At 39.2% G+C, this 25,451-nt stretch overlaps 1 long non-coding RNA gene across 1 annotated transcript in view; it reads left to right on the forward strand.

Moving 5' to 3' along the window:
• Window positions 1–25,451, forward strand: part of LOC111094678 — a 52,131-nt gene that overhangs the window by 20,308 nt on the left and 6,372 nt on the right. The window contains exon 2 of the long non-coding RNA XR_005386025.1: window positions 16,628–16,763. This is a non-coding gene — a long non-coding RNA (uncharacterized LOC111094678). The remainder of the gene's footprint in view (window positions 1–16,627; window positions 16,764–25,451) is intronic.

The raw sequence follows: 25,451 nt of genomic DNA on the forward strand, positions 1-25,451 counted from the left end.
GCTTCTGTATTTTTAAAATATTTTACAAAAATCTCATTGTAATTTATAACTCAGGTTTAAAACTAAAATTCCAGTTTTATAATCAGATTCTGTAGTCCCAAAATACCCTACTTTTAAAAAATGTTGGAAATTTAAGGCAATCAAAGTACTGTAAGGACTCAATCTATGTAAATAGTCACTGAAATCATATATGATTACTTAGCCACTGCATATCAAAGGTCCATTGTTTAAATTTGCTAGTATTTAGAACTTGTTTGGCTCCTGATTTAGTCCCAGCACCACTAATCCTTATGTCCCCTTCTTATATACCAATACAGTATTGTTTCAAATATATGTAATTTAATTACATATACATGTACTAGAATATTAAGTAAAATCAGTAATATTCAGAGTTAGCTAATATTCATGGAGTAATTTTACTAAATGTGTTATTTTCCCAGTAACCAGTAAGTACCGAATACATATTAGCTTCCAATTCTGTTATTACATCATTTATTTCAAACTCTAGGCATACCTGTCATCAATGTTCCAGTAGCAAAATAGGAACAATTCTAAGTTTCCAGACAGGAAGTGTTTGGGTTTTTTTTTTTTTTTACAGTAAATTAGTTCTTTTCAAAACCATTGCAAGGGATAAGACTTCCACTTCTGAGAAAAATGAAAAAAGAACTTCTTTACCTTCCTGCCTACAACAATTAAAAAAGCAGACAAAGTATATTTCATATCAGCTTTTAAGACATTGGACATTGGCTTATGAAGGACAGTGATATCCATGAGACAGGATAAGAACAAGGTGAGGCTTTAGGAGGACACAGCTTACCTCCTGGATTGAGTTTACAGGTTGTGATACAGAAACAAGAAACCTGGGAAGATCCTGGTGGTTTCCCCAAGGTGAAGGGACAGAGCTGAGAGTCTAGGCAGATCAAGATGGCCTGAGTTCAGAGGGGCAGAGCACTAGAGAGGAGGGAGTTGGTGGTGTGGGGGTGGAGAATGGGAGAAGAGGGGAGAGAGAAAGAGAGAACTTCAGGGATCTACAGATGCCCCCCATGCCCTGAATACTCAGCATTCAACTGAGTAGCAAATTGTGTGTGAGGAAACTACCCTAGGTAAGGTTTGGGGAGGAGCAATCCCCACAACTTAAACAGGGCTGAGAGTTGTGTGCAAAATATTCTGTAGTACACAAGATAGTATACACAGGGGTCTGCAGCCAGGGTGGGGCAAGGTTAGCCCTAGTCTAAATATCACTTTCATCCCACCTAACAAAGCATACAACACCCAAAAGTATTGAAGTGTTTCCTAGAAGCTCACTAAGCAAGTTAATCCAGTGTGCCTAAAACCTTTACAATTTTTGTGATATCCTTGTGTATCTAGAATCTCCCGTTTTAATGTAGGATGTGTGTATTACATAATGACCTCTGGGATTATAGATTGGAAGTGATTTGGAAGTCATCTCAAAATAATTCCAAATCATTTATGAACTTTCTATAGGAAGGAGCAGTGGTAACAGCCAGCCTGTGTTGGGGCCAACAGTACAACAGAGCCTTCTCCAAATTAATTCTAAGGCAGAAGACGATGACTTCTTAAAAGGATAAATACTAAAAATGTTCTGTGTTGAATATTAGATAAACTTTTTTGCATTTTTATTGTGCTGAAATGTACATAAAGTAAAACTCTCCCTTTGAGCCATTTATACAGTTCAGTGGTATTCAGTTCATTCACAATGCACCTATCACCATTATCCATTTCCAGAGCCTTTTCATCATTCCAAACAGAAGCTCTGCTCCCATTAATCAAGAAGTCCCCATTCCTTTCTCCCCCAAGCCCTGGGTAATTTCTATTCTACTTTCTGTCTCTATGAATTCACCTAGTCTGGGTACCTCATACAGTATTTGTCCTTTTGTGTTTGGGTTCTTTCACTTGACATGGTGTTTTCAAGGTCTATCCATGTTACAGCATGGATCAGAACTTCATTCCTTCTACAGCTGAATAATATGCCATTGTATGTATATGGCATGTTCCATTCAGCCAGTCATCTGCTGATGGACACTCATGTTTACACCTTTTAGCCATTGTGAATTATGTTGCGATGAACACTGGCCTGCAAGTATTTGAGTACCTGTCTTCAATTTTTGGGGGGGGGGTCTATAATTAGAAGAAAAATTGCTGGATCATATAGTAATTTTATGTTTACTTTTTGAGGAATCACCAAACTGTTTTCCACATCTTCTCCAACACTTGTTAGTTTTAATTTTTTCACAGTAGCCATCCTGGTGTATATGACGTGGTGTCTCATGATTTTGACCTGTATTTCTCTAATGACTCATGATGTCGAGCATCTTTGCATGCGCCTATTGGCCATTTGTATATCTTCTTTGAAGAAATATATACAAAAACCTTTGGCCATTTTTTGATCGAGTTTAGTTTTTTGTTTAGTTGTAGAATAAACCTATGCTTTTGAAACCTGAATCACAAAACTGTTTAGAATTTGAACAAAAGGCTTTATTGAGGAAGACTGTAATTATTGAGAAATGCTGGGGTGCAGTAATAATTAAAAGACCATATTTTACTGGGTTTTATAGTTGTATTAAAACTCTGCAGACAAAGATCCTCTTTATCTCCTGCCCTGGGAGTTGACTACTCCCACCACCCCACCCTCAGTTTCTTAGCAGGAAAGGAACCTAATCAGTTTTGGGTTTGTTCCCTCTAAACATTATTCCAGTACTTGGGAATGCTGATGGTGACTTTTAGTAAGGTGAGCATTTAGTAAAGCTGAGCACCTTTAAGCTTACAGCATATAGTGGTGGGGTGCAGGTGAACCCCACTGAGGTAGGTGACCAGGAAGTGATTTCTTTATTTTGCCTTTTTTAAGGAAAGTATCATAGTCACAGTTACTGTCCATACATCAAACCCTCTCCCCATCTGGGTTGTTGCAATCTAGACCCTAATGTTGCTCTGTATCCCCAAACAAATGCAGTAACACCACCTCCTTTTCTTCCTTGCCTCTGAGATAAAGTGTTAAGGAGGGGAATTTATCTTCAGTGCTCAGTTCTGAAATTTAGTCCTTATCCCTAATGTCTGGCTAACTGTAGCCCTGAGGATCTGGTCCCCAACCCTCCAGGACACCATGTCCCTCCCTTTTCACACACCTGCCTCATCTCCTGCTTCCCTCCCTACCAACAGAGAATTCAGAGACACACTAAATACCATCTTTTCACAACTTGATTTTTTATTTTGATCATAGCCATCAGTTTACCCTGCTGGTGTGAGATTCAGCTTCAGTGTGGTTGGCCTTTTCCCAGAAACCATGCCTCTGGAGACTCAACAGATGTTTCTTTTTCTTTTTCTTTTTTTAAAGACTATTGATTTATTTGAGAGAGACAGAGAATGAAGGGAGGGGCAGAGGGAGACTGATAGAAGCAGACTCCCCATTGAGCGCTGAGCCCAACTTGGGACTTGATCTCAGGACCCTGAGATCACAACCTGAGCCGAAATCAAGAGTCAGATGCTTAACTGACTAAGCCACTCAGGCGCCCCTCAACAGATATTTCTAAGGTCTATGACCTTTTTTATTCAGTTACTGGCTGCACAAGTTACATGAAGTGGTGGGCTTCTCCAGAGTCTCTTGTTCTGAGACCTTTGATCTTATCTCTTATATTGATTTCTTCTCTTACTTTGATGCCACTTCTATTCAGCATATGGTAACAGTTGAAATTGTTGGCTTCATGCTCTTTTCAGCTTTTCTGAGTGAGTGGTAGATATTTGAGATTGCTTTTTTGGGGGTTCCCTTGAAGGGATCTTTTGGTCTTCCTGGTTGTTTTGGGCAAGGGCAAGAGAGTGAGCCCAGGGCATTAATTTGGATAAAGAGGATGAGGACCAAATGGGAAGGAGGAGCTTCATGAAAAAGGGTGTGGACCAATAAGGGGTTTTGTGCCAGGCAAGGATAGGATAAAGGACTTGGGAGACAAAGTCAATAGGGAAAGAGGAAGAGTTTGCTTAAAGTCCTCTCACCCTAACACCAGCTCTGGATCTCGTCTTCCTCCCTTTGGTCATTGGGGTTGGTTGTGTTATAACTATTCCAGGCTCCTATGGTTTTCTGGTTACCTTAGCCACAATAAAGGCAAGAACTGGCCTAACCCAGAGCCTCTGACCTCCCTATATATGCCCTCCCTGGGACAATGAGGGGCCACATTCTTCAGTTTGATTGATCAGCTAAGCACTACCCCAGCCAATGGTGACTTGGGGGCCTTAGATATCACAGAGCACCACTTTGGACATTGACCTATAGCATGGTGGGTACTGGTGAGGTCATGATATGGCTTTGTTTTTTTTTTTAAGATTTATTTATTCATGAAAAGAGGGAGAGAGAGACAGGCAGAGACATAGGCAAAGGGAGAAGCAGACTCTTCACAGGGAGCCTGATGCAGGACTTGATACTAGATCCTGGGATCATGCCCTGAGCTGAAGGTAGAAGCCCAACCACTTAGCCACCCATGATATGGTGAGCATCCCATGATATGGCTTCAAAATCACAAAGTACCACTCTTAACACCTCTGTGGGGGTGATTCTGGGGAGGCTAAGGTTCTCTGGTTGGACAAAAGGGGCTTTCTTTAGCCCTCTAAAAAGCATCCTCACACTGACCTGTTAACTTTCCTCATGACCACATTCAGTTCTGGAGGCTCACAGGGCAAGGAGAAGGTATTTTCTCCATTCCCCATGGCCACCCCTATTCCATGATTCATTCCATTCTCTCTTACCCTTCACCATTACTTAGTATTTTATATCTCTTACCTAAAATCCCTCCAGGCTAATGTGGCTATTTTTAAGTCTGATGGAGATGTGGATCATCCTACTTCTCTCCTATTAGAATAGATAAAATTAAAAGAAGATAATTACAAGCATTGGTGAAGATGCAGAGCAACTAGAAATCGTTTACAATGGTACAATCACTGTAAAATGGTATAATCACTTTGGAAAACTGGTAGTTTCTTCAAAAGTTGAACAAACCTCCTTGTGATCCAGCCACTGCACTCTTTTTAAATGTCTGATCTTATTTGATACTCTTAGAAAAATCTCATTTTTTACTAGACTCAGAGGTAGAAGCTCTCAGAGAAGACGGCCTCCATCTCTTGTCAATCTGTTTCTGGTGTTTTTTCTTTGGCCTCCTTCATTCTCTTGACCAAAATTTAGTATAGTCTACAGCCTCTTCCTTATTTTTCTTAGTACGCTGTTTCTTCAGAGCAGTATGCCAATGCTTGTGTTGGAGGGCATGTGTTGGAGAGACTGAATTGTGGGCTCTTTGGTTTTACCTTCTTTGTTTAGGGCCCTTTCTCACAATGTACTCATGGACATCATCTTCTTTAGAGAGACCGATGTTTCGCTTAATCCTAAAGCAGCCTACTGCCTTTGAGGTGCCATGAGAAAGAGCTAGCCATTGCACTCTTAAGTTATTTATTCAAGGGCAATGAAAACATGTCTCTACAAAGACTTACAGGAATGTTATAGTAGCTTTATCTGTAATAACCAAAGCTGGAAACGAAGCAAGTGTAAATGTCCATCAATGCGTGTATGGGTGAATAAGGTATTTCCAAAAAATAGAATGCTATTCAGTAATACAAAGTAATGAAATCTGATGCCTGAAGCAACACTGGTGAATCTCAAAGAACATTAAGATGAGTGAAAGAAGCCATACAAAAAAAAAAGAGTACATACTGTAAGATTCCCATTTATATGAAACTTAAAAATATAAACTAATCTATAGTGACAGAAAGCAGATCATTAGCTGCCTGGGGCTGGAGAACAAAAAGGAAGGAGAGGGTTAATTATATCAATTATAGCTCAATAGATTTGTTAAAAAGTCAACAAGTGAGCAAATGACAAAGCACTGGAAGGAATAAAGAGGGTACAAGTCAGGCAGAGGCTTATGGAGATGCTGCTGCCCAGGATCGGGATCTACAGAAAGTCACTGCCAACCTTACAGATCTTCTTCAGCCTCAAAGCAGATTAAGTGGCCAAGAGATGCAGAGGATACAACAAAAAACATGCATCTGCAGATCCAAGAGTCTGCTTGCCAATTACAGAAGCAGCAGCAATGCTTCTCATTTGCTTCCCAAACCTCATGCCAATGCATCTTAGCATGGAATCTAAGACTGTGGATCTCAGCTGGCAAGGCAGGCTGGCAAAGGAGCCCCAAGTTTGCATCCTGTGTAACAGAGGGGAAGATACAGAGCAGGGTATAAAAGGGTACTGAATGCCAACAGAGAGCAGGCCCCACATAGGATTGGGAGGCATGACAAAATCTATAGGGTTCTGTATCAGAAGCAACTTTTTGAAGAGCTGCTTAGGCAAAGGAAGGAAACAAGTGTAACATTTATTCTGTACTTACTGTTTAAGTTTGGAAAGCCAAAGTCATTTGCTTATAGCTGACTGTAGAATTTCTCACACAAGCCAGGACACTTTTTTTAAGGGAAATTGGGGGTATTAGTGATCATGCCTGAGTAAACAAGAGTCAACTAAGCTTGTGCTGGGCAAAGAAGGACAATTTGTCCAGCAATCTAAATGAGAAGAGCCCTCTGGATCAATTAATTTGTTATATAGGATTCAGCACTCTCCATGTTGCAGTTTGACAGATGGTCATAAAATGACTCTGGAGTTCTCTAATTGCAATGAGGCTTGGGAAAAATTGGTTCACCTAAATTATCACATTGGGTTTGTGATAAGACCTAAGAGGCTCTTGCTTTGAGGAAATGTGAGCCTCAAATGTAAGAATATAACTGATGTGAAGTTACCTGCCTTTGAGGCAACAAACTACAGAATGAACCAGAGAAAGGAAATTAATGTTGAGGTTCTGGGAGGAAATGTAGAGATGGTCCTCAGGCAACAGATCAAACTTAGATGTATTTAAGCACTCTGCTTACATCATCTCAGTCCATTCTCTTAAGGACACTGTGACACAGGTAGTATTAATCCAATTTTGTAAGTGAAAGAAATGACAACTCAAGAGCTGAAGCCTCTTGTTCAAATTCACACAGCTGGTGGTGAGTCAGGAATTGAGCATAATTCTCTGTGACGCCAAGCTTAGTGCTTGTTCCACTAAGGCCATGCTGCCCTTAGTACAGTAATTTACCACTAATTTCTTTCATTGCTCATAATATAGAGACAAACCTGAGTAAGGAGCTATTGGAAGATTCACAAAAACTGAATCTGAAACTGGATCTGGGATGTTTGAAATGTTCTTTTACAAAAATTGTAATGGAAGTAGACCCTAGAACCTCATGATCTGTGTTTTGGGCAGAGCTTAAGCTTTAAGGTACTTAGAAATCACATGATAAAATGCAGATTCTGATTCAGAAGGCCTGAAGTGAAGCTTGAAATTTTGTCTTTCTTTTTTTTTAAGATTCTTTCTTTCTTTCTTTCTTTCTTTCTTTCTTTCTTTCTTTCTTTCTTTCTTTCTTTCTTTCTATCTATCTGAGAGAGAGGGAGCGAGCTCATGTGCACAAGCGGGAGGAAGGGGCAGAGGGAAACACAGACTCCCCACTGAGCAAGGAGCCCGATGCAGGGCTCAGTCCCAGGACCCTAAGATCATGACCTGAACTGAAATCAGACACTTAACTGACTCCCATTCAGGCGCCCAGAAATCTTGCCTTTCAAACAGGCTCCCAAGTAATACTGATACTTCTAGTTTGTGGACCACTCTTGAGTAAGGAGACTGCAAGATATGACTTGATCTGGATCATTCTTGAACTCCACTTTAAGGAAGCTTAATTTTGCCAGTGACAAGATAACTCCTTTGTGACTCTGTTTTGTTTTGTCTCTACTGTGGACCTGTCAGTATTAGAGCAAACCACCTGTATTTCTGGGGTTTTATTTTTTTTTTAAGTGTGTCTGAAACTTGAGGGTTTATCAGTCTTGGACCGTATTAGTTGTCGGTGGGTGTATGCAATGTCTGGTGTTGGATGTATTGCTCATGAGATGCACCTTTTCACTTCTCACCTCAAAGTATATATTCTAATTTCTCTCCTCTGCTGTCCAGCACTGATGTGTGTGACAAGGCTGACCATTATGTTCTCTGAATAGCCACAGTCAATATACCTATTAAAGAAGAATATCTGTTTGCCTTTGTAGAAAATCTACACATTCAGAACACTACAGTTATCCAAGATAGATTAGCATTGGATCTTTTATATTTTTAAAGATTTTTATTTATTTATTCATGAGAGACACAGAGAGAGAGAGGCAGAGACACAGGAAGAGGGAGAAACAAACAACACTTTGGAGATTGTAAAAAAAAAAAAACATGATGGGATGAGCACTGGGTGTTATTCTATATGTTGGCAAATTGAACACCAATGAAAAATAAATTTATAAAAAACCCAAAACCTAAAGATTTGGAGAAATGAGTTTTGTTTAGAGAGAGAAAAGAGACAGAATGAATATACAATGACTAAAAAGCCTCCTTCCTTCTCTTCTAATGACAAAAAGAGCAATGTCACCAAAATTTAATCTCGGGGCAAGCAGTAGCAAGAGGACATGATCTGACTCCATGCTGTACCACCTACTCTTCTTGCATTCTTTGTTTCTACTCTACCACAGATTACTTCATTACTTTGAAAGGATCTTTTAAAAATCTTGAGTCATTCTGGAAGTCTTTCCAATTGTGGTCTGAACAACCAATATTAGGAATTACTTTTTTTAATCTTTAACCTCTTGGAAACAAAGAACATTTTGAAAAATTGACATTGCTTGTGTCATTTATTTAATACTCATTCCCTTATAAACATCATTCTACTCAAAAGGCAGCACTCAGAAATACAGCTGCCCTTGTCTGCAATGACTTTCCCACAGTTCCAATAAATGTCACTGATGCTTTCATAAAGGAAACATTACCCCCCACTCCCTCAGATTTTAAAATATTTACTCACTGATAACCTGAACACATGTGTTTCCCTCGGAGAAGGTGTGTTGGTTCCTCGAAGGCTTTTCAAAAATCAATAGTGTGCAAATTGATCCATGAGATCATAGGAAAATTCTGTTACTTTGAAATTTCAAAGTTTTTTCATCTATATTTCTGATGGATCTTCAATTGTCAGGAGACTCCTCAATGGCCCCCTTTTAGCCATGTGTACGAAAGGACCTGTAAATAGCTGCCAGGGTGAGGCTAGCAGAGAATTTAAAGGAGGACTTTTTATTAAGTCAATCTTTGAGGTTTGTTCAAATTTTACAATATCATTTTGGGTTTCGGTAACACTCCCTTGTATTTAGGTTGGAAGAAATTAATAATATCAGTCCACTAAATCTTTCACGATCCTCAGGGAAACAGTTTCAATAGAGAAGGGCTTTCTGAGTTCTTCCTCCCCCTCTCCTACTATTCACTTTTCAGCTACTTTTCTAAAAGCGTCTTTGAAATCACATATCCTTTCGGTCAGTGCTAGAAGAAGAGGGCTTTCTGACTGCGAAGCCAGCTCCTTCTTAGCAACAGATGACACACACACACCCGGAATAGCTACAAGCTCTGTGCTTTCTGTGTGTCTCTTGTATGATCAGTGACAATTTGCTTAGTTTCCCCTCACCTGCTTCCTAGCTAGTAATTACCCAGAGACAGAATCTTTGTGTAACCCTGACTTACAGCTATTAGAATAGGATGTAATTGTACCCAGTGTAATTGGCTTCAGTAGCAGAGCCCCATTAACCTGGCACGGCCGTTCTTAAAGCAGCCTGTGATCTAGCTCATTAAATTTTATCTTCAGTAATAAGAAAAGTTATGACCTTTGCTGTTCCTGTCTTAATGTATTTATGCAGACATGTCACCTAGGATATCAAAACATACAGTGTCATCGAAATGCAGAGGCAAGCCAACCTTGTATACCCAGAGTGACTAAAGATTGAGTTCCAAATGTGACGCAGGTGAAAGACTTGACCCATGCCTAAAGAGAGTCCTGGGAGGTCCCCGGCAAGAAAAGCTTTCTGCTGGGTGAGGTGCTCTCCTGCCTACGTACCCTTCTTCTCCAGCAACGTGGACGGTACCTGGGAGCTGAGCTATGTGCCCTAGGAGAGGCACACAGGAGATTTCTCAGCATGCACATGTTCCCACAGTATAATGCCTGGAAGAAGGAGGCCAAAGAGTTCATCTTTTTCCTCAGTATAGACTGGTGTGCCCTTTTGACGGTTGTCTGTGAGTCACAGTGGAAAGAGAACTGGACTGGGTTGTTAACCTCAGGTTGGGTCTGAGCCCTGGGCCCAGTTCACCCATTGATAAAGTAAGAATCCTAGCTTAAGTACTATCTAAGATCATTTCAAAGTAAAGATTTCAAAACGGCCAAATAGGCACTATGTTTTATTTCTTAATGTATCTGAACAATTGAATTGCATCACATCAATTCTCCCTTTCGTTCAGAGACAGGGCTCATAAGGACCACATCGTAGCCGGTAGAGGGGACCCAAGAAAATTTTGTCAATGAAGAAGAAAAAAAGCTTTTGTGTGCTGAGAGCTTTAGAAGGTCTTAGAACATCAGAAGGTTCTTGACCTGACAAATTTTACATTTGATGGTTAGTTTTCTGTGTCCACTTGGCTAAGCTATAGTACCTAGTTTTTCAATCAAACACTAAACTAGTGGTTGCTGTGAAGGCATCTTATAGATGCGGCTAACATCTACAATCAATTGACTTGCAGTAAAGTGAACTACCCTGGATAGTGTGTGGGGGCTTCATGCAATCAGTTAAAAGCCTGTAAGAGTAAAACTAGGGTTTCCATGAAGAAGAAATTCTGCCTGTGGATGACAGTTTCAGCTCCTGCTAGAGAGTTTCTGGCCTGCTGGCCTGCCCTATATATTTCTGACTTGCCTCGCCAGATGCTACAATTGCATAAGCTAGTTTTTTGATTGATTGATAGATAGATGAAAAATATTTCCTGCTATTGGAGTTTGAATTGTGTCCCCAAAAAGATATGTTGGAGTCCTAATTTCCAATCCCAGACACTGTGAATGTGAAGTTATTCACATAGGGTCTTGATGTAATCAGATTAAGATGATGTCATCTTGAATTAGGGTGGGCCTTAAATTCAGTGACCACTGTCCCTATGAGGAGAGGGAGATTTGAAGATATAGAAATACACAGAGAAGAAAGCCAAGGAATAGTGAGGATTGTCAGTAACCACCAGAAACCAGAAGAGCCAAGGAAGGATTCTTCCCTATAGCCTTTAGAGGGAGGATGGCACTGCTGACACCTTGAAATCAAACTTCTAGCCTCCAGAAGTGTGAAAAGAATGAGTTTTGCTTTCTTAAGCCATTCATTTTGTGGTAAATTTTACAACATACTACCCCAGGAAACTAATATACCTATTTAACTACTGATTCTATTTCTTTGGTAGACTTCTGACTAATTCAGTGTTCTTTTGGTGAAAATGTATCAAAGTGGAATTACAGGATTTTTTTCCTCAGGCTATCTCCATAACTACTTTTGCACAGATGGAACTTTTTTTAAAGATTTTTTTTGAGGAGTGTCTGGGTGGCTCAGTCAGTTGAACATCTGACTCTTGGTTTTGGCTCAGGTCATGATCTTAGGGTTAGGAGATCAAGCCCCACATTCAGCCCGGTGCTCAGTGGAGAGTCTGCTTGAGATTCTTTCTCTCACTCTGCCCCTCCCCTCTCTCTAGATTAAAATAAATAAAGCTTTTTTTAAATTTTTTTTAAATAAAGCTTTTAAACATAAGATTTTTTATATTAGCTATACCCAATGTGGGGCTCAAACTTACAACCCCTGGATAAAGAGTCACAGGCTCTACTGACTGAGCCAACCTGGCACCCCACAAATGGGACTATTTCTAAGAAATGTTTGCAGGGAAAAAGTCATAGTCAAATAAATGTGGAAACACTTGGAAGAGGTAACTTTGGCTTCTTTCTTACAGATCTACTTGGAGCCTTTTATAATAACACATGTCAAGTGTCTCTAAGACAGATCTATAGAATGTAGCATTTCCCAAAAATTATAAAAGCTTGGAAAGTCTATTCAGGTACACATATTAGTATCTCCCAAATGTAATGCTTCTTGAAAAACACTTTGAAAAATGCTGGATTAGAACCAAATTAAATTATTTTCTATGCCATTACCTTTTTTTTTTTTTGGATATGATCTATTGATCAATATAGAGATAAATGCAGAGCTAAAAGTAAGGAAAAGTTAACATACAGAACAGCAGAGCCAAGCATGGAATATATAGTAGTTCTTGAAACTTTATGAAATCATTGAGAAACTGACAAAATCCATTGCCATCTCTATCAGTTAGGATAGGCTAGAGTGGTAAAGCCTCTGTTGTGGTAATGAACACTCCCTGGCCTTACTCAGCAAAGGCTTGTCACTCATGTCATAGTAACATGTATCGTAACATAACAGGATCCAACTACTCTCTAGTCAGTGACTCAGGACCTATGCTCTTTGCAACTTGTAATGATGCCATCTACAAGTCCATCACTTACAGCCATAGAGGTTGGAGAGAGAAGGCACATGGAGAATGTACAGACTCCTAACTGCCTTGGTCCATATCCCCTTGGTCACATTCTGATGGCCAGAACTCAACATATAGCACTTATTCATTCTAGAGTCACATCTTCCATTTTAGTGGGAAGTAGGAGGCAAAATATACAGATACACATATAAAAGAGTGATAGGTTTGGCGGTGGGAAAACAAAACATTTCTTGGCTGATTGCTTTTATTCCCATCTTCTCTTTTTAACTATAGCCTTATATTTACCACAGGTTCGCAACTTAGCCTGCACCATCATAGCATTCATCCTCTTGAGATTGGAAAAAGTGGACTTTGTTTTTGGTTTTGTTTTTTATCTTTTCAGGATGGACTTTGTTGATAATGCTGTATTGGGGGGGGTCCCATTCAGGCATGTCAGCTGACAGCTAAATTGAAATTAAAACCTTTGCCAATCGAAATAGAAGTTACATAAAATAAACAGTGAGCACAGCACACTATTTCCTTAATTTCTTCTCCTATTTTTAAAGCAGCTTTGCTAGTTAGCAAAAGTAATATAAACCCATCTATCTCAAAGACAAGGTTTAGATTTATATGCCATCCCTTTTCTAGAGTTACTCAAGTCAGCAATTTCAGGATCTGTTCTTTCTTTTCAATAAAATAAATAATTAAACAAACAAGCTTGTCTTTCTTCCTATAAAATAAAATATTTAACAAAAAGCACTGACATTGTCTAAGCAGCAATTACTGCCAATTAAGGAATTCAGTCTTTGGAATCAGCGATGAATGGAAGATACAATTTTAAAACAAGGCATTCCCAAGTCCAAATTAAGTACCTTCTCCTCCTAAACTTCAGTCGGAAACTATGTATTACCTCAGAGCTTTCCTTAGAGACTTGGCTATAAATCCCCTCTAGCCATTGCTGTGGTTGCGCTCTGGGCTATATGGCCACAGTGTTATTTGTGGAACTACCAAAGCTTCAGGGTGGGGTGGCATGGGGTAGAAAGAATGAGAGGGTGGGCATCTAATCCCACTTCCCCTCCTGCCAACAACCACATGAGTTCTTTTATTTTTTTTTTAATACAATACAGCCCTGGTTAAGATTCCAATGGAAAATAAGGTACTCCTGCTTTGAGAGTTACAAGGGGCTCCTTTCTGCCTTTTCACTACCTGCCTGTAGAAAAGTGATGCTGCTGCTTGTCTTTGCTGCACTCACCTTTCTTTTTCTTCCCCATGGCTTCTTATACCCCATCGAGCCTTCTCATTTTGAACTTTTAATCCTTCTGTCCTGTCTTCATCGTGCCCTCTTGAGAAGGAATACACACACATAAAGCCAATACACTACCTTTCCCTATGAAACGTCCTTCCAACTGTGTGACTGTACTTTTGAAATCAGTGTTTCCCTGACAACTTGAGTACCTCAATAAGTGGAGAGAAGGGGAACTAATATTTACAAAGTGTCTACTGTGTGACATTACATAGTATTTATTCCCACCAAGCTAGGCACTTCCTGCACATTCTCTCATTTATATGCACCACCTTGCTCCCCATTCCAATAGGCGTGCTGAAGGAGTTACGCCTTTTTCTTTGCTTCTTGAAATGTTAAAAATAACTGTCACTGACTAAATTAATTCAACAAAATTATAAGGTATTTCCCTCACAGATATTCCCTGTTGCCTTTGTAGAAACAGCCTTAATAAGGGATGTGGCAACAGGGCTGAAGTCATGTCTCCCCGAACATAGCTGAGCCAATTACAAAAATATTCTTCCAACCAGAACTTCATAGGCCACATCAAAAATGTGGTTTATAATTATTTGTTTAGAATGGTCTCTTAGGAAGCAGACAGCATTTCTCCTGATATAACAATTTGCCCCTCTGAAGGAGCATTTACTTTGAATAATTTTAAATATTAAGCATTCCTGCTCACACCTTTTTCCTGGCAACTGCATTCTTTTTCATGACCAGGAAAATGTGAGTTTTTATAGGAAGAAAGATGCAAGATAGTAAAAAGGTGTTTTGTGAAACGTAGTTTTCAGAGACATTTATTTTTTATTTCTTCGACAGAAACACAATTTCTATGATGCATAATAATGCCACCAATGATTTTTAGCTCAGACATTTCAAGGACATAACCTGAAAATACAAATAAAAAAAAAGATTGCTTTACTTGTAAGGTACATGAAAAGCCAATATAAACTGTGGCTATATTGTTGTATTTTTTTCTGCACAGAGAACCAAATAATAAATTCACAGCTGATCAAGTACCCACACACACTAATGCATATGTCTTATCTGGTATTAACATACTGAACTGCAGTTTGGGTACACAGTGGGTCTTGCGTAGGTTTTTTTTTAAAAGATTTTATTTATTTGAGAGAGAGACAGAGATAGTGACCAAGACAGCACAAGCAGGGAGGAGAGGGAGAAGCCAACTCCCCGCTGAGCAGCGGGGCTTGATCTGGGGCTTAGACCCAGGACTCCGGGAACATGACCTGAGCCTAAGGCAGATGCTTAACTGACTGAGCCACCCAGGCACCTCTGTAAGTTTTTATCCACATCCAGCATAGAGCCCAACACAGGGCTTGAACTCATGACCCTGAGATATAGACCTGAGCTGAGATCAAGAGTCAGCCACCTAGCTGACTGAGGCACCCAGGCACCCCCACAGTGTGTCCTTCAAAAAATTATTAATTCTGGTGTAATTCACATACAGTGTTATGTTAGTTTCAGGTATATACAATGTGTCTTCCTCTTTTTTAAAAGATTCTATCTATTTATTCATGAGAGACCCAGAGAGACAGGCAGAGACGTAGGCAGAGGGGGAAGCAGGCTCCATGCAGGGAGCCCAATGTGGGACTCAACCCCAGGACCCTGGGATCATGATCTGAGCCAAAGGCAGACGCTCAACTGCTGAGCCACCCAGGCACCCCACACTGTTTATGACTATTTGTTGAAAGCCAGTTGTGTACAAGCGCTGAGTTCGGGCCTGCAATACAACAGTGAACAAAACCAGACAAATTCCTTGCTCCTTGGTGCTTATTATCTAGTGGAAGAGATGGAAATCAAGCAAATCACCAAATGGATGAGAGTAGAATTTTAAACTGAGAAGATTCAATGAAGAAAATGTACACGAGATAAGCAAAAGCTATAAAAATTGATAGCTGACTGGATCTAGGAATCATGTGAAGGCTTCCACGCAGAAGTGACTTTTTGAGCTGAAATCTGAGGGATGAAGAAGGATTAACTAAGAGGCAGGGAAAAGCAGGAATAATATTCCAGGAGGAAGGAGCCACATTTCAAATGTAGCTCAGAATCAGGCAGAAAGCAGAGGAAGCCAGTGATGCTGGAGGGAGCTGAACGCGGGAGAGACCGGGACAAGACGTGATGGAAAGGTTAGGCTGAGACTAGACGGTGTGGGACACTGCAGGCCCTGGTTAAGGACCTCGGCGTCAGTCCTAAAAGCAGTGGAATGTATGGAAAGCTTCAGTGTGGAGGGGAGGGAGCCGCAGAGGGCAGGGTAGGACAGATGTTTGTTGTCGTTGTTGTTTTCCCCATGCAGTTACCTTTACTGATGCCATTTTTTTCCTTCTTTAAATTGAAGTATAGTTGACATGCACCATGTTACATTAGTTTCAGGTGTGCAACATCGTGATTGGACAAGTGTACACGTTATACTGTGCCCGCCACAAGCGTAGCTGCCATCGGCCACCGTGCAACGCTATGACAATACTGTCGGCTCTGTTCCCTATGCTGTGCCTTTTATTCCTGTGACTTATTCTTCTATAACTGGAAGCCTGTATCTCCCCCCTCCCTTTCTCCCATTTTGCCCATCTCCTCACCCCCCCTTCCCTCTGGCAACCATCCATTTGCTCCCTGTATTTATAGGCCTGTTTCTGCTTTATTTGTGTTTGCGTCTTCATTTGTTTTGTTCTGAGTGGATTTCTCTGGCCTTCGTGGTGTTCTGATTGGATGGAGACACACGTGTGGATACAGGGAGACGGGGGTTAGGATAAAGGTGTGCTTGTCCAGCCAAAAGATCTTAGTGATGAGGAATAATCTCAAATGCTTTGAGTGCCCCCTCATCCTTGTATGCAAAAGCTGTAAACTCTAAATGTATGCTGATTCATTCTCCATTCATCCCTTCCACCCTCTGCAGGTCCACTTTACACCTTTTTCGGCCTGTTCTCTGTACTGGAGATGGAGCCTTGCTTTCTTGCTCGGCTGGCTGCTGGCCTGGTTTTTTAGCCTGCCGGAGGCAGCAACAGGACATTGGAGGACAAGAGGAGAAAAAGGTAAGGGTAGTATTCCTCCCCAACTCCTTCCCAGCCTCTGCACTGCTTCTCTGGCAGTATTTGTATTCCTTTATAATTACAGCTCTTGCTGGGTGGCCTCTACTCCATAGGTCATTCTCAGCTCCCCAAACCTTAAGAAGTGCAACAACTTGAAAGAAAATACTTTGCCCGTCCCCTTTCCTGAAGCAGTATGATTATGTATGCAAGTATGTGATTAAAATAAATCTCTACCCAGATTATTGAGTCATGCTATTAATATAAAGCAAGAAAGTAGCAAAAAAAAAAAAACTGGTTCATGTTGGTAAATCATGTAAACATGGGTGCCAGTCTACCTCCATTCAAATCCCAGCTTCGTCATTTCTTGGCTATGTGACAGTGTGCAAGTTACTTTGTCTAGAAGCACCCTTGCCTCCCTTCACTCCTCTAGCCCTAGCGATGGTAATGGCTTCCTGTTGTTCCTAGTCTCTGGGGCCTCGACATCCATTGTGAGTTCTCTTAATCCTGCCTCACATGTCTACATGTCTAAGAAGTCTATTCATTAAAGTGGTTTCACTTAGGGTGTCTGGGTGGCACAGCCAGCTAGGCATCAGACTCCTGGTTTTGGCTCAGGTGATGATCTCCTGTTTGTGGGAGCGAGCCCTGTGTCGGTGTCCGCACTTAGTAGGGAGTCTGCTTGGGATTCTCTCTCCCTCTGACCCTCCTGCTCATGTTCTCTCTCTCTAAAATAAATAAATAAATCTTAAAAGAATAAAAGGGTTTCACTTGAACCACCTACCAGGAAGGTTATTCCCTGCTGCCACCATTATTATACAAACTACAACAGAAATAGTCGTTTTAGAAAGACAGAAACCTAAGTGTATTGAGGGATGGAGTAGACCATAACCCTAGAATGCAACACATGCATATAAAATGTGACAGTCTGTTATTCTCAGCCACCTTGAAGTGAACACCTACACTTGGAAGATGGAATTAGGTCAACAGAGCCTTGAACAACACATTCCAGGGATAGAATCCTGGGCTAAGTTTTGTATGAGTATCTAGATGCTTGAGATCATCTAGAGGTAGCGTATCTGGGTCAGCCCCTGGAGTCCTACCTGTTCCTGCACACATTTTAGTTATATACATGGGATGAGTTCATTTGATCGATGATATCCTCTGGTTGACATCGCCAGGCTGCTGAGTGGGAATAGAGTCTTTTTCTTCAGTTTGTGCAGGGTGATGGTGGGTGAATGAAGAAGTAGTTTTGGATATATGCAGTGGTATAACATTAGAAACATAATGACCCTGGGTCAGTCTTATAGACAAAAAGCAGTAAATGGGACAATTGTATGTGAATAATGGGCAAACCATGTGAATGATCTCAGAGTTCAGTCTCTATGTGGATGCCATTCACATTGCTCAGTCCCCTCATAAATGAGTACATTTCTTTTCTAATTCAGTGTATGTATATTTTCTTGGCACACACATTCCCAAATACCATACTAATTCCTTCCAAGACCTCACTAATTATCCAAAGCAAGACATAAACTGTTGATGAGAAAATGAACTGCTTTAATAATATATGCTCTATCTCCGGCAGTTCCTTTTGCTTGTCAATAGCGATACTATATCTCAACAGTAAACTGAGAACACTAGACTGAAGTACTGACAAGAGGTCAATACATGCTGTTCTCAGCATAGACTATAAAGCAGTGTTCTTGCATTCCATTATAAAGTGGTAATGAAGGAAGAATATAACATTTGCAGAAAACCTTAGTCTCCATTTCACTGCCAGTGCCTGCTATCTCTTCAAGAGACTCGATTTCATGCTTTCTAGGGTCTTCCAATTCACCACTGAGTAGTCAGGGACAATACAATAGTGACAATGTCCTTGACAATTGCACTCCTCAGAAAAAGATTAGGCTTAGTACAAATCAAAAAGCCATTGTTAAAAGCCATTATTCTTCCATGTGACAAAAAGAAATGTATGCTTACCCTTCAATTTTATGGAAGGAAATGAAAAGGCAACTATTAAGATGAGCCTTATAATGTGATCTATAAATGCTATCCAATATACATGAACATTTGCTAAGGCCTCTCTCTACTCACACATTCTCTATCTAGAGAAAAGTTACCTCTTTGGAAGATTTGTTCATTTGGGCTTGCATATGCTAAATAAAGGCGTGCTTTGTTGCTTTTTTTTTAAAAAAAAATCTATTTATGGTCATGGTGCCAGCCCTTTATCTCCACATACAAAGTCATCTTCTGGGAGCAGAGGTTCCTAGAAATATCTGTTATCCCAAAAGAATATTTACATATAATTGAAAATGGAATTCTAACATATTCTGGATGTGTGAATTGAGGGATATGAGTATAATGCAGATGAGAGCATAATGCAGATGAGGTCATTTAGTTAAGTCAGTTCTTTGGCCAAAACCTGAAGCCATTGGCCCAGGCAGACAACTGTCAATAACATTGCATGTTGGTCAGAACTACAACCAAGTGGATTTAACACATCCTCACCTACTGCTCACATCCTAATAAGAGGCTGTCTGTCAGTTGTGACATTTTTTGGGGGGGGAGAATACAATAGATGTTTATTAAATTTGTTACAAGTTGTGTCGCTAGTCTTTTTTAAAATTTTTTTAATAATAAATTTATTTTTTATTGGTGTTCAATTGGTGAATGGGTGACGGGCACTGAGGGGGGCACTTGACAGGATGAGCACTGGGTGTTATTCTGTATGTTGGCAAATTGAACACCAGTTGTGACATTTTTATAATAACATGAAACTATTTGTACCAAAGGGAAGCCTTTTAATTTTGAGGATCTTTTGAATTCCTTAGGTTGTATCTTGAATAGGAGACAGTGTGGAACATGCTATGTCAGTAAGGAAAAACCAGACTCTTAGAATCATTAATGTGCCTCCTCTTGGGAGAAACACATTGAGACTGAGTTGAGGGTTAGGCTAGCTGAAAATCCATTGCACAGTTTGTAAAAAAGATATGATGGGCGGCAAGAAAAATGAATTCACAATACAGTTGGATATTTAAAACCCCTTTGTTAGCAACTGCTAAAGCACATAGACAAAAAAAGGAAAAAAGTTATTATATAGAAGATTTGAAGAGTCAATATGACATAATTGATATCTATTGAACAGTATATCCCCAAACTACAGTATATATACTAGGCCATAAAATAAATTGCAATATATTTAGAAGGATTCATATCATCCAAAATCTATTCTCTGACCACAATGAAATTGAATTAGAAATCATTAATAATAATATTCAAGAAATGTGTAACACAAAAACAGATGCATAGATCAATGGAAAAGAATGGAGAGCCCAGAAATAAGCCCACAATTATATGGTTAATTAATCTTCAACAAAGGAGGCAAGAATATACAATGGGAAAAGAGTCTCTTCAACAAAAAGTATTGGGAAAACTGGACAGCTACATGCAAAAGAATGAAACTGGACCACTTTCTTACACCGTACACAAAAATGAATTCAAAAATGGATTAAAGACCTAAACGTGAGACCTGAAACCATAGAAATCATAGTAGAGAGAACAGACAGTAATTTCTCTGACATTGTCCATAACAACATCTTCCTAGATATGTCTCCTGAGGCAAGGGAAACAAAAGCAAAAGTAAGCTATTGAGACTTCATCAACATAAAAAACTTCTGCACAGTTAGGAAACAACCAACAAAACCAAAAAGCAACCTATAGAATGGGAGAAGATATTTGCAAATGACATATCTGATAAAGGCTTAGTATCCAAAATACATAAGGACCTTATACAACTCAACACCAAAAAGCCAAATAATCCAATTAAAAAATTGGCCGAAGACATGAACAGACATTTCTCCAAAGAAGACATCCAGATGGCCAACAGTCACATGAAATATGCTCCACATCACTCATCATCAGGGAAATGTACATCAAAACCACAATGAGATATAACCTCACACCAGTAAGGATGGTTAAAATCAAAACTCAAGAAACAACAAGTGTTGACAAGAATGTGGAGAAAAAGAAATCCTCTTGCACTGTTGGTGGGAATGCAAACTGGTATAGCCACTGGCAAAAACAGTATGGAATTTCCTCAAAAAGTTAAACAACGCTATGATCGAGGAATCACGCTACTGGTTATCTACACCCAAAATACAAAAACTCTAATTCAAAGGGATGCATGCACCCCAATGTTTACAGCAGTATCATCAACAATAGCCAAATTATGGAAAGGCCCCAAATGTCCAGTGAATGATTAGTGGATAAAGAAGAGGTGGTATATGATTACAATGGAGTATTATTTGGCCATAAAAAGAATGAAATCTTGCTATTTGCAACAACATGGATGGATCTAGAGGCCATAACGCTGAGTGAAATTAAGTCAGTCGGAGAAAAACAAATACCAAATGATCTCACTCATATGTGGAATTTAAGAAACGAAAAATAAATGAACAAAGAAAAAAGAAACAAAACAAAAAATAGACTCTTAACTGTAGAGAGCAAACTGATGTTTACCAGAGGGGAGGTGGATGGAAGGATGGGTTAAATAGGTGATGGGGATTAAGAAGTACACTTGTCCTGATGAGCTTGGATGATGTATGGAAGTGAAGAATCACCATATTGTACACCTGAAACTAGGATAGCCACATTGGAATGTGGTTCCACTGTATGTTAACCTCACTGGAATTAAAATTTTTTTAAATGCCTAAACATTTGGAAATTTAACAACATACTTCTGAATAACCCACAGATCAAAGAAGAAATCACAAAGCAAGCTATAAATTACTTGGACTTGAACAATAATAAAATCATAACACATCAGAATTTAGCAATGAGTTAAAGCAATGATTAAAGGAAAAAAGGTAGCTATAAATGCACATATTAAAGAGGAAGAAAAATTTCAACTTTAGTGATCTAAGTTTCCACGATGAAACATTAGGAAAAGAAGAAAAAAATTCATCCTAAAGTAAGTAGAAGGAAGGAAATTACAAAGAATGAAAAGTCAATAAAATAGAAAATAGACAAAAAACCGAGGAAGTCCAAAAGTACAACTTTCGTCTTTGAAAAGCCCGATTAAAAAATTCTGAAAAGACTGATTAGAAATGGACAAACACCTAACAAGATTGATCCAGAATAGAAGGAAAAAAAGAAACCAATATTAGGAATGAAAGTGGAAAAATTATGACAGTTCACACAAATGTTAAATGAAAATAAGGAAATATAAGCAATTTCATGCCACTAAATTAAATAACTTAAATGGACAACTTTCCTCTGGAAATGCAACTTACCAAAACCTGATAAGAAATAAAAATCTACATAACACAATATCTGTTAAAAAAAAATAGGATGGTACTTCTCTGGCCAAGATGGAATAACAGAGATTGGATTTACCTTGCCATTTGAAACAGCAAATAAAAGCCAAAAAATATTGTATGAAACAATGGTTTTCACAATGATAATCAATGACAGACAGTGGTATCTGAGAGACAGGAAACAAATGGAGTGAGTCCTATGATTGCCCCAGCTTCCTGCCTTGAGAAAACTTCCAGGCCACAGTGTGGGGAAGAGGAGCATAGAACCTAGAGAAATCTCTGAGTGGAGCTGAAACTGAGAGTGCAGGTAGAGCAAGACAGCTACAGTCCAGAGGACAGAGTACTGGAGAGGCCAGAGCGACACAGAAGGAGAAAGTCAGGCAGCCGCCGAGCATTCAGCAGAATACTGATGAGCACATGCATGTAATGAACTACCCAAGGGCATCTTGAAAGAATTAGCAGTAGTAGTGCTTACTGCTCAGGATCAGGAATAGCTCAGTTCCCACCAGCTAGTCTGGAAGAGTCCTAATTCACAGAGCATTCGGTAAGTGCTCAGTAAGGACTTGCCTCTGTCTGGAGTGAGGAAAAATTAGCCATAGACTAAATGCTGCTCAGGTCCTGCTTATAAAATATAAAAGGAAGATCCTGATGGATCAAACTGTTTTCAAGAAACAAATATTTCAGGAGCACAAAACTATTCAGCGTGCTAGAAAGTAAAGTTCAGGGCAGCCCCGGTGGCCTGGTGGTTTAGCGCCGCCTTCAGCCCAGGGCATGATCCCAGAGCGCTGGGATGGAGTCCCACGTTGGGCTCCCTGCATGGAGCCTGCTTCTCCCTCTGCCTGTGTCTCTGCCTCTCTGTGTGTGTGTGTCTGTCATGAATAAATAAATAAAATCTTTAAAAAAAAGGTAAAGTTCACAATGTCTGACATCCAATTACAGATTACTACACGTGAAAAGAGGCAGGAAACATGATTTATAATAAGGACAATCACTCAAAACCAACACATAACTGACACTGATGTAAGAAATAGCAGACAAGGATACCGAAAGAGTTATAACTATTCTATATGTTCTATATGTTCAAGTTAAGTAGATACATGAAGTGTAAAGAAAAATTAAAATGTCAGAGATGAAAGGTAGAAATTAATAGAGATGAAAAAGGTATAAATTTCCAGTTATAAAATAAGTCATGGGGGTGTAGTGTACAGGATGGTGGCTATAGTTAATAATATTGTCTTCCACATTTGAAAATAGCTAGGAGAAAAAAAAAAAAAAAAAGAAAATAGCTAGGAGAGTGGATCTTGAAACTTCTCATCAAGAGAAAAAAATTGTAACTGTATGATGATGGATGTTAACTGGACTTCTTATGGTGATCATCTCACACTATATACAAATACTGAATCATTACATTGTATACTTGAAACCAATACAATGTAATATCCATTATACCTCAATTTAAAAAAAAGTTTTAAGTGTATTCTATATGTTCTAAAAATTACGTAAATACACGAAATATAAAGAAAAAATATGTCAGAGATGAAAAATACACCAGGTGGAAATAAAGGTAGTTGACATTGTAGGGGGAAAAGTGGTGAATTAAGGGTGAGATATCCAGAAAGAATGATTTTGAAGAGATATATTAAGATATCTTTGTAAAGCATGGAACCTGACACATGAAAGTACTCAAAATATTTATTATTATTATTATTATTATTTATTATTGGTATTTGGGTCCAAAAAGATGGGATGAATTTTATGATAGGTCTTGGCTTTAGTAGAGAAACAAGGTGCCAGATGGGGACACTGAAGGAGGAGCACAATCCTGTGAATTGAGTCAACATGGAAGGGGTTCCGTTAAAGTAAAATTTTCATAGCAAGAGGATACCTATGACTCTCAGGAGACAGAGTGACAATAACTTCATTATTTTTTAAAATTAATTTTACAAGTAGGCCCATGAGGAGCCAAAATTTATTACAGTACCAGGAAGAATGTTTTAAAAATTAATATTGCCCAACAATTCAATGGTCAACCTTTTGAGGATGTATTTAATCAAATGGTGATAGAGACTGGAGAAACATAAATGGAGGAAGCTGTTTTATAGGGTGAAAATTTTGAACTGTCCACATTCATCTGGGATATGCCTCTTGCCTGATTACAAGTCATACATCCACATAAAGGATATAGAAAAATTCCTAGGAGCAACCACATTAACTCAACAAACAACCATTTAGTATCAAGTCCTATGTAAAATACAAAGATGAATCAGACATGGCCCCAGTACCCAAGGACCTTATGAATCAAACTATGACATAATATTATCTGATATCAATCCCCAGGGTTATTTTTATATCATGCATTCATTCTATTAATTATATTTTACCCAGTTTCCACAGCATTGAATGGATGTCTTCATATATATATCTATATATATATATGAAATCATTTTCTGGCATGACATATGTTGTCTGACATGACATAAGAAACTCTGTCTAAATCCAAAGGACATGGGAGTGCATTGGTGTATAGACCTTATGTTTTCTATGAGACTGAATTGCTAGTTTGCAAGTGTTTAAAAATACCTCCATTAGCTAAGGGATGGAATCTAATATTTCATGATTGGCACGTGAGTCATCTTTAGCATGAGGAAATAGGTTGGAGTGGTAACCAGAGGAACAAAAAGAGGCACTCATTGAAAAGCCACTGGAATAACATAGACACTATCTGCCATTCATACTGAGACATGCAGAATGGATTCAGCCCATGTTCCTGAGATTTTTCTAAATCCATTAGAGGATTGTTACAACTAGTGGATTTTATAGTTTGCATCAACACATAAAAGCCTTCCTTTTTTGGAACTTGACACAGAGTTGAAGTCATCGAAATTCCCAAAACCTTGTTCTAAAGGTTGACAGTAATTTGGAATAAAATACTTTGTCTGTCCCCTTTCCTGAAGTATGGTTGTGTTATGCAAGTACTTAAGATAAATCTCTACTTAGATGATTGAGTCATGCTATTGACATAAAGCAAGGAAGTAGCAAGAGAAGGACTAGGTCAGGTTAGAAAATCATGTAAACTTGGGTACCAGTCTACCTCCATTCGGATCACAGTCTACTCAATTCTTAGCTCTGTGACTTTGTGCATGTTATTTTTGTCTCGATTTCCTCATTTGTAAAACAGGAAAACAACGGCCTCTATCTTATAACATGGTAGTGAGGATTAAATTACATAATTCATGTAAGCATTTAGTACAGTGCCTGGCACACAGTATGAATGCAATAAACAGTAGTTGTTACCAGTATTATTTCCTCCAGGAGACATCTCACCATAAGCAAATAATTACTCAGATTATGGGAGTCTTCATGGCCCTCACTGTTCTTC

The sequence above is a fragment of the Canis lupus genome, chromosome X, assembly GCF_011100685.1.
Source record: "Canis lupus familiaris isolate Mischka breed German Shepherd chromosome X, alternate assembly UU_Cfam_GSD_1.0, whole genome shotgun sequence".
Classification (NCBI taxonomy): Eukaryota; Metazoa; Chordata; class Mammalia; order Carnivora; family Canidae; genus Canis; species Canis lupus.